Here is an 8623-nt window from a genome sequence, read left to right as displayed (position 1 = left end):
AAAAGCCTTATGTCTGTAATGTGCTTGGTTTAAAAAAAAAAAAAAATAATAAAAATGAAATGTACAACAGAAATATTTGTATATACTCAGTTACAATCCTCATTAAATAAAAATCTCTCTTTCTTCACCTCTATTTGTCAATCACATAAACAATCCGGTGGTGAAAGAGACTTTTGTTTTTGGAAGTGCAGTATAGCGTGGATAATTCAAAGCAGACTCACAGATGCAAAATGCACATTCATCCGATCCCTGCTCAATCCTGCCAAGATCTTTATACTGTTGACATTATTGCTGGGCATTTAAAAACAATGTGTAGATGGAATAAGAAAAGAGACAATGAAAATATAAATAAAATAGATTGTTCAAATTGTCAGTATAGTGGTTTAAATAAACGCCATTTTTAGCCATGTAGCTGACTAACTGAGCGGCCATCAAAATTAATAACGTTGATAAGTGGAACTCGTTTTCAGTGCCTTTATTAATGTTGCAATAAGTAGGTGAGATACATGTTGTAGTGACAAGCTATCCAAAATGAAGCAAGCACGACAATGATCCTCACTAGAACTTGAAATGACTGAAACAAAAACCCTATTCAGCAAATAAACCGAAAAAAAATGCTTAAACGGCAGATTTCATAGACCCTGGCTAGTTCTTGTTCATTTTTTTCTAATGATCGGGTAAATAAATGTTAATGACCACTGTGGGTTTTAAAAAGTAACGTGAATAAAATATCACTGTTTTATATTTGAAATTAGAGTTGTCGCAGACTAATGCATTACATCATAGCAATGTGTTTATTTTTCAGACCGTTCCGTTATTCACTTATGAGTTACATAGATGCAATCCTGCACCCTGATTGGCTGAGGCAGTGTCAAGCCGTCAGGTTTATAATATATGCTAACATATTTATAAACAGTTAGAAAGTACAGTTGTCTTTAAAATGCCATTGAACAAATGTAAACCATTTCAGTTTTTGCAGTGCATTTTTGGCCTGCTGCGTGAGGCTCTTTTCCTCAAAATGTATTGCGCATTAATAAATGGACCACCTCCTGATATAAGAGATTACATCCCATTTGACCATTTCTTTAAGACAGAATGTAGTATATCAAAAGTAGACCTAATGGCTAAATGTTTTTCCGCCAGGTAGATGTATGTCTGTATGTGATGGCAGCAAACTGAGAGTACATATAATGGGGAGTGTTGTAACTGAAATATTAACAAATAAGTAATAAAGGATAATAGATGGAACAAAAAAAAGCATTAACGAATGCTGTATTATATTTGTAATTGTCAGCTGCTTTCAGTAGTTTGTCAGGATTGGAAGTGGAAAATTGAGCTTCATGAATTGTATATTTATTCTCAGGCCTTTGTTCAGAACAAAGAATAAAATCAAACCTTACTGGGGTTTTTAAAAAAAAGGTTCTCCTTAGTGTGCATTTTAACCCTTTTTCACCACTCCCCTCAGGTCCATGTGTCTCATCTGAACCTGCCTGTCAACACGACTCCAGTGCTTTTATATATGGCTTAAACCAATAAAGCTGAGACTTCTCAGCTGTTTTAAAAACAGCTCCGCAGATACAAATACCTGGACTGGTTTCACAGACCCTGATTAGCACTAATCTTGGACTACCTTACCTAAAGTAAAATTAGGTAGTCCAAGACTAGCGGATACCATCGTACCTGGACACATTTAAAAGGTATGGCAGGAATTGTCAAGATGAATTTATAAATGTTCAGCATCAGATCACACAGCTGCGCAGGGGGTGGGTCCAGTGGCGGCAGGCAGACTGAAGAACGGACAGCAGGAGCAATGGCAATAAAACATCTTTAACCCCAAAGTCTCTTTTACGAGGGACCCAAATCTCTTGTGTATAAAGCTGAAAGTACAAGAAGCTTGATAACATACGAATTCGAGCTGTGCAGCAAAATTGCTATGCGGAATATTTACACATTCCATTTAAATATCATACGTAATTAATATTTTTTCAATGTGTAAAACACCCAGTATGCAGCTTATCTGAAGCACTGATTGTACACTGAAAATAAAATATTGACGGAAACTAATAGAGAAGCAATGACAAGTGTATTGCTTATTGTTCTGTTCAGCTTGAAAAAGAAACTGCATAATTAAAATAAGAAAACTGTAGTGGTGCTAGATAAAGCAGAATTTCTGAAAGGAAGCCACTCTGATTATAATCAACCCAATTAATGGAGCATTATCAAGTAATGTAATCCCATCTGAATGGGCCTGTAGGGACCTCCTACCTGCTAACAGGTCAACAGCAATGATTAAATTCACTTTACATTACAAAAGTGCCCCTTTTTAATGATAAGCTCCAGCCAAAGTCGAGAATTGTAAAGTAAAATAGAAGTGGAAGATAAGGTTGTTAAGGGATTCAGATACTTTTTCTGTTACTAAAAGTATGCGCATTGATTTAAGCAAAGTACTGATCCAACGTACAAAGTGTTAATTAAAACCTACTGCTAGGACTCGCGTCCTGGCTGTGCGAAGTCACCACTCTTCACTAGGGATTCTGGAGGGAGCATCGCATTGGCTGTAGCACTCCTACAAGTATGAAGGCAAAGCCGGCAGGGATTATTTCTCCTCATCACGCTACAGAAGACCCTGCTAGGTAGTCACCCAGTGAGCTCAAATGGACACCTACAGGGTTGGCCTTTGTCCTCGCTGACATCCCCTCTCCGACACTAATATATATATATATATATATATATATATATATATATATATATATATATATGTATTTATAATCCAGGTAAAACCATGGATAAAAAAGAAAAAAGCATAAATCATGTTTAGGGCAAAAAAGCATTTGCTTTTTATTAAATATCCTTACACCAATAAAGTAGTCCAATGTATAACTTTGAACTACACACTAAATTCAGCTGAGTAAATTAATTTAATTGAAACATGCAAAAGTAAGTAAATCTTAATTTCTGATATTGTGTACATTGCCATTGAAAAGATACACCAGGGGGCGGAGTTGAGTGAGTTATTTTTTTTCCTCTCAGTGCAAGACTCTGTTCTTCATCCAAATCGGCATGTCTACTTCATAGTTTTGGGATTTATTTTCTGGTAATTGGTCACTCAGTTTTATAGTTACTGCACATCTGTAACTGTAAACAAGATGGCTACTTGTACTTTAAATTCTGTGAGGCAGCACAGTGATTTTGAATATGTGACAAGCCTCTGACTGTCCATATCCATCCAATATATGGACACCTGGAAACTCGACCAATCACATTGCTTGTTTCACATTCCATTGCCAAACCTGGATTTTAAATGTATATTGTGGCAGGGCAGAGGCCCTGCACTCTGGGGAATGTGTGTTTTGTGGCTGTTTTAACACAGCCACATGTTTAATCGATTAAGGGTTAATTGTTTAATTGATCATTGCTTTCTTGAGCCAGAATCACCTGGCACTAATGTAATTAAGTACACCTGCCTGTGTCTGTGTGAATCCTGTTTTAAGGGTGAATGTAGAAAGCACAGAAGATAATTATAGATACCGCACTGACAATTGCAGCAAGATCTTCAGATGAGTTTAAATACTCTGTAATATAATTCTGTAATACTGCAATACTTTGTTTTAAATACAAAACTGTGCACAGATTATTATGCCTCCTAAAACCATATCAATGGCTGGATAGTAAAAATCACGTATAAAAAATGTAAACCTAGGTCTATTCAACTTTTTCCAAATAGTGAAAGCTATGGTAAATAATTTAAATCCCTGAGTCGATATGCATTCCTTCTCAGACTCCTTTAGACAAAGGTTAGCATGGCTTACCAAGGAGAATTGATGTATGCCTTTCTCTGAAAGGGCTGATTGATTTTCTCGGTCACTGGGCATTGATTTTTCACTGGAAGTCATTCTCAAGATGACAGATCTCAACTGGATACATGACGAGTGGACAGTGAAACAGCCCTTTAGGATTTCAAGTGTATTCATTTTTCTGCAAAACACATTTTTATGAAGCATTCTTCTGTAGGATAATACATGTTCTTGTGGTTTCTATAACTGTGTTAAAGTGAAAAACAAGAAAGTGATGAAAAACTGTATTATAAGTCTGCCATAAACACCACTGAAACACTGCATATTATTATAAAATAGCTTGGACATTTTCTGCATTCTGGTTGGCTAATGAAATTGCAATCCTGTGGTTAAGGTCCAATCTCAATATCTTGATTGTTTCTCAGAAAGATTCCTTCCATTGCAAGCTATTCAAAAAATATTTTAACTTTTTTTTAAATATTTTTTTTTTACGTTCTTAAACCGCATTCCATCAAAATGCATTACAAGTTACTGCTTCCTGGTCATTCTCCTCCTTGTGTCATGTTGGTATGTTTTATTCATTAACTATATACTCATGAGAACAGTATGAATAAAATTGTAAGTACTAATTATAAGATTTTGTCAATACTGCTTTCTGATTGCCACAAAAGATCTTAAGCCCCTTTCACACTGGTGTATCCTACCCGGTGTCATGCGGGTCAGCTACGCAATTTGGATTGAATCGTTGGCCCAAATGTTGATTTGAGCAAATGTTTCTTCATCTCTGCTGCAATCTGGCTCATGGTGTGTCTCAATCAACAAAAATAAGGCTAAACAGAATAAACAGAAATGTTCCTTCATGCAGGCATGGCTGTCTGTTACTTCCTCCGCTTACAAGCGTCTACCATGCATTTTGTCTTACTCGACCCAGGTCAAAGTGTATAGACCCACATCAACCCGGGTAAGACCCTGGTGTGTGGTTTCACACTACACGGGATTGTGACCCGGGTAGCCAGAACCTGGGTAGGAGCGCCAGTGTGAAAGGGGCTTTACATTTAAAGTTACACTTTGACTGTAAAGTGGCTGTCAAAGTTATTTAGTGCTAAAGGACCCAATGGAAATTGAAATTGTACCTTAGATTACGTTCTGTTATTTCTCTTTATCTCCACTTTTGATGTTACACACTATATTGATTCTAATTTTGACTTGTATTGTTAGTTTGCTGTATCGAGATTAAGTCTTTACAATCAATTTTCTTACCTATTGTTAGTATTAACAACACTGTCAATGGTTGTTTCTGTTGTGCTGAAGAGTTTTAGGTTATTCTCTTCCCACAGCAGTTAATCAGACCTGCAATACTGATTAAGTACAGTACCAGGAAGTACCAAGCAAAATGAACAGAACATAGTACACTGGTTACATTACTGTAAATCACAATTTTACCCAAAACCTTTACATTAATCCAAAACCAGTCGCTACCATAGTGCAAACTTGCTATTTTTTCATGAAGTGGAACAATTGAAAAACAAAATACATCTATACAACACAGATACTATTTCAATGAGCATTTATTAACTGTGTTATTGTAAAATGTTCTGCTTTATTCATTTGTTTTTACTTTTATTAAAACCTTTAAATACATACAAAATAGAGGAAAGTGCCAATATCTGGGATAAGGCAAATTATAATCCTTCTGTACAGTACAGATAGGTCAGCTAAAAAGAAAAAAAAACACTTTTTAACAGTACGGGTGCACGAATGTGGTCTATTAGGAGATTAAATTGGTACAATTCGGTCATTTAGGCTACAGGTGGGAAAAAAAGAGCAGGAGGGTTTCAGACCAGAACTGTGCACCAGAACATAAAACATTTACCAAACAACTTGATATGCTCAACCCGGGTCACACAGACCATGATTTACAGCAGGTACATTCCTCAGATAAATATGAATATGCTACTTAAACCTTTCTCCATTCTCTTCCTGGCCTGGCGTCACCACACGAGCCAGCTTGTCACACTGATACAAAAGCAATACCAAAATTAGCCAACAAAATTAAATATACCAAGAAATGACAGGCACAGTACACAACAGCATGAGACAGATGACAAGCAATAATCTTTCAGCACTTTAGATATGCCAAAAAATATCAGCTTGCATTATTTCAAATTGGGTTTAAACAGACTATGAAACGTGACACACTGTCAAAATGAAAACATTACAAAGTTGGCTATAACAAAACCCTTGTTCCACATGCTGCATAGTGTAGATGCAAACCGTATTTAGCACTTTGAAGCAGGTTTAAAGACAACTAATACGGGTTAAAGGTATAGTGTGGATATTGATATTGAATGTTGTATTTTTTTGTGGAACTCTTTCACACTATGCCAATACTGTATATCTACAATCTATTTAATAAAAGCCCACATAGACTAATGATATCTCCCCTGCAATCTTCCTCCAAAGCAGATCTTTATGATGTTGACTTTTGCAATAGGTAGTACTGTGAGCATTCTTAAAAGAAAACAGGTGATACAGTGGTAAAAAAAGTATCTTTATAAACTAGTTGTTGAGTGTTCAGGCTTACAGCGAAGTACTATGGGGTATGCTACAGCCTACAAACATATTAAAAGTAAAAGATTTCAAAGAAGACTTCAGTAGTGACATAGACAAAAACAGTATGTGCTAAATACAGAATACATACACACATCACTCTGTTGAACTGAATCGTTATAATGGGCTTCCCTTGGTTTTGTTAAAGACCGTGCTGTGCTATTTTGTTTTGCTCTATGGTTAACAGTAGGTTTATTTCATATTTATTTTACGATACTGTAAGTCCTAAGTGTATTGTAACTTTAATTACATTAAACATTAAACTATTTAGCATAGCCCAGCCTCAATTAAAATACAGTGAACAGTATAAAGTTAGTTGCAGGAATGTATCTTTGCCTTTTTTCTGAAAACAATTATTTAACTGCTCCTACTTGCAAGTAATGCCTTGTTTCTACTGCCCACGGTTAGCCACAGAAATCAAAAGCGCTTCAGTGCTTTTTTTCCAAACCTGGCTAACCTCTGAAATTCTTGGTGTGCGTCAAAGCTCACTGGGGGATTGTGGGATTGTATTGTGTTTTGTTTTAAAGAAACCTCCTGGCTACGTGATGACACACTTTCTTTGTATCCAGTTTGGCTACATCGAGTATGAGATACAAAACATGACTAGGATGAGCAGTGGAAACACCCTGATTTGTTGCCGTGGGCAACCATAGCCGGGAGCACCAGGCTGTGAAAATGGGCCATAAGTTATTTCTTGCTAGCTTTATTATACTTAATTACTTTTTTTTTTTACTTTAACTATTGTGGCAAGCTTAGCACTTCATAATCGGGCTCATTATTATTGGCATGGCTGCAGGCCTGTCAGTGCACAGATGATGGAGAAATAATGTGTGCGTTAGCAAACGCTTTTAATTACTGTATTCCTTCAAATTTCAGACACTTTTTAAACCATGTTTTTCTTCTCAAAAATGGCCCGCGTCTTAAATTCGACTATAGTGAGTAGACAAACAGGAATGTGAAAAAGACGAACAAAAACGTTATTGCACGATCTTGAATCATCCATGACATACAGACAGCCATTTTCAAAGAAAAGCGTGATTAGCTTCCTGAGAAATTTGAAGAGAAGTTTTTTCAGTTTCATCGTTTCGTTATTTAGCTCCATTCTAACAAACAGTGTCAGCTTAGACAGACTGGAAATGCTGATTAGACACCTGTATTGTTCGACATGCTAAGCAATACCACAATTCACAAAAGGGATAAAAACAGGTGCAAGCATGTTCTTTTAGGGAACGTTTTGTTCTTTTCTATCAGTGCAGCCCTTCTGCCATCCTCAGAATCCCTTTCTACATTTGAATTTCATTTTTTTAAACCGTTTAAAGGCAAAACCAAATTTATAATATACATGTAGGGGGGCCACGTGCCCCTTCTGCCCTCAGGGTATGGTGCCAATGAGGGGTGAGCCAGAGTTAAAAAAACATATTCACATTTGTTATGAATTTGGCAAATAAATCTCAAAATCTCAAGCACTAAACAATTACATGTTTCAATAATCATTTTTAACACAAAATGAAGTTGAGACCAACTGCTTATAAGAATGTTTTGACCCCTGCGAAGTGTCCCACTCAGCCCATTCCAGACGCTTGCCATACTGAGACACCACATCCCTGAAGCCAGGATCAGCGCCGTTGTGTGTGCTGAGGCGTCAGCGAGGCTGCAAATAGGCTGGTCCCAGTAGCCAGCATTACGCTTCACGCATAACCACCGGTGCAATAGGAAATCCACATTACCTGGAGGAAAAGTGCTGAAAGTTCATATATTACTGCACAACCATGTTTTGGTTGTCTTTCTCGGTTATCTCATTTTATCTTGGCGAAATAATAACCATGAAATAAATAACAGCTACTCTCATGCAATAATAAAAATATATAATACATGGATGAAGGCTATATTTGAATCCTGAGCCATTAAAAAAAGGCATAATACCACAGTAGTGATGTCAAAAAGTGATAATTCATGAGAATATGTTTTAAAAAAATGATGTAAGCTGGTGCATTCATATCTCAGAGAAAATGGAGAGGAGAGGTCTCGTAATTTATGATGCCACAGAAACCCTAGATGGAATTATTTTCCTGTAACTCACTGAAGCATCTATTATTCTATATGTAATATACCAATCACAGGCTGTGGAAAATATAGAGCGGGTTTAAGTAGCATATTCATATTTATCTAATTGACATTTAAAGATTTGTGCAGTAAATCTTGATACCCACCCCGATGTA

The sequence above is a fragment of the Acipenser ruthenus genome, chromosome 1, assembly GCF_902713425.1.
Source record: "Acipenser ruthenus chromosome 1, fAciRut3.2 maternal haplotype, whole genome shotgun sequence".
Taxonomy (NCBI): Eukaryota; Metazoa; Chordata; class Actinopteri; order Acipenseriformes; family Acipenseridae; genus Acipenser; species Acipenser ruthenus.
This window is presented reverse-complemented; position numbering follows the sequence as displayed.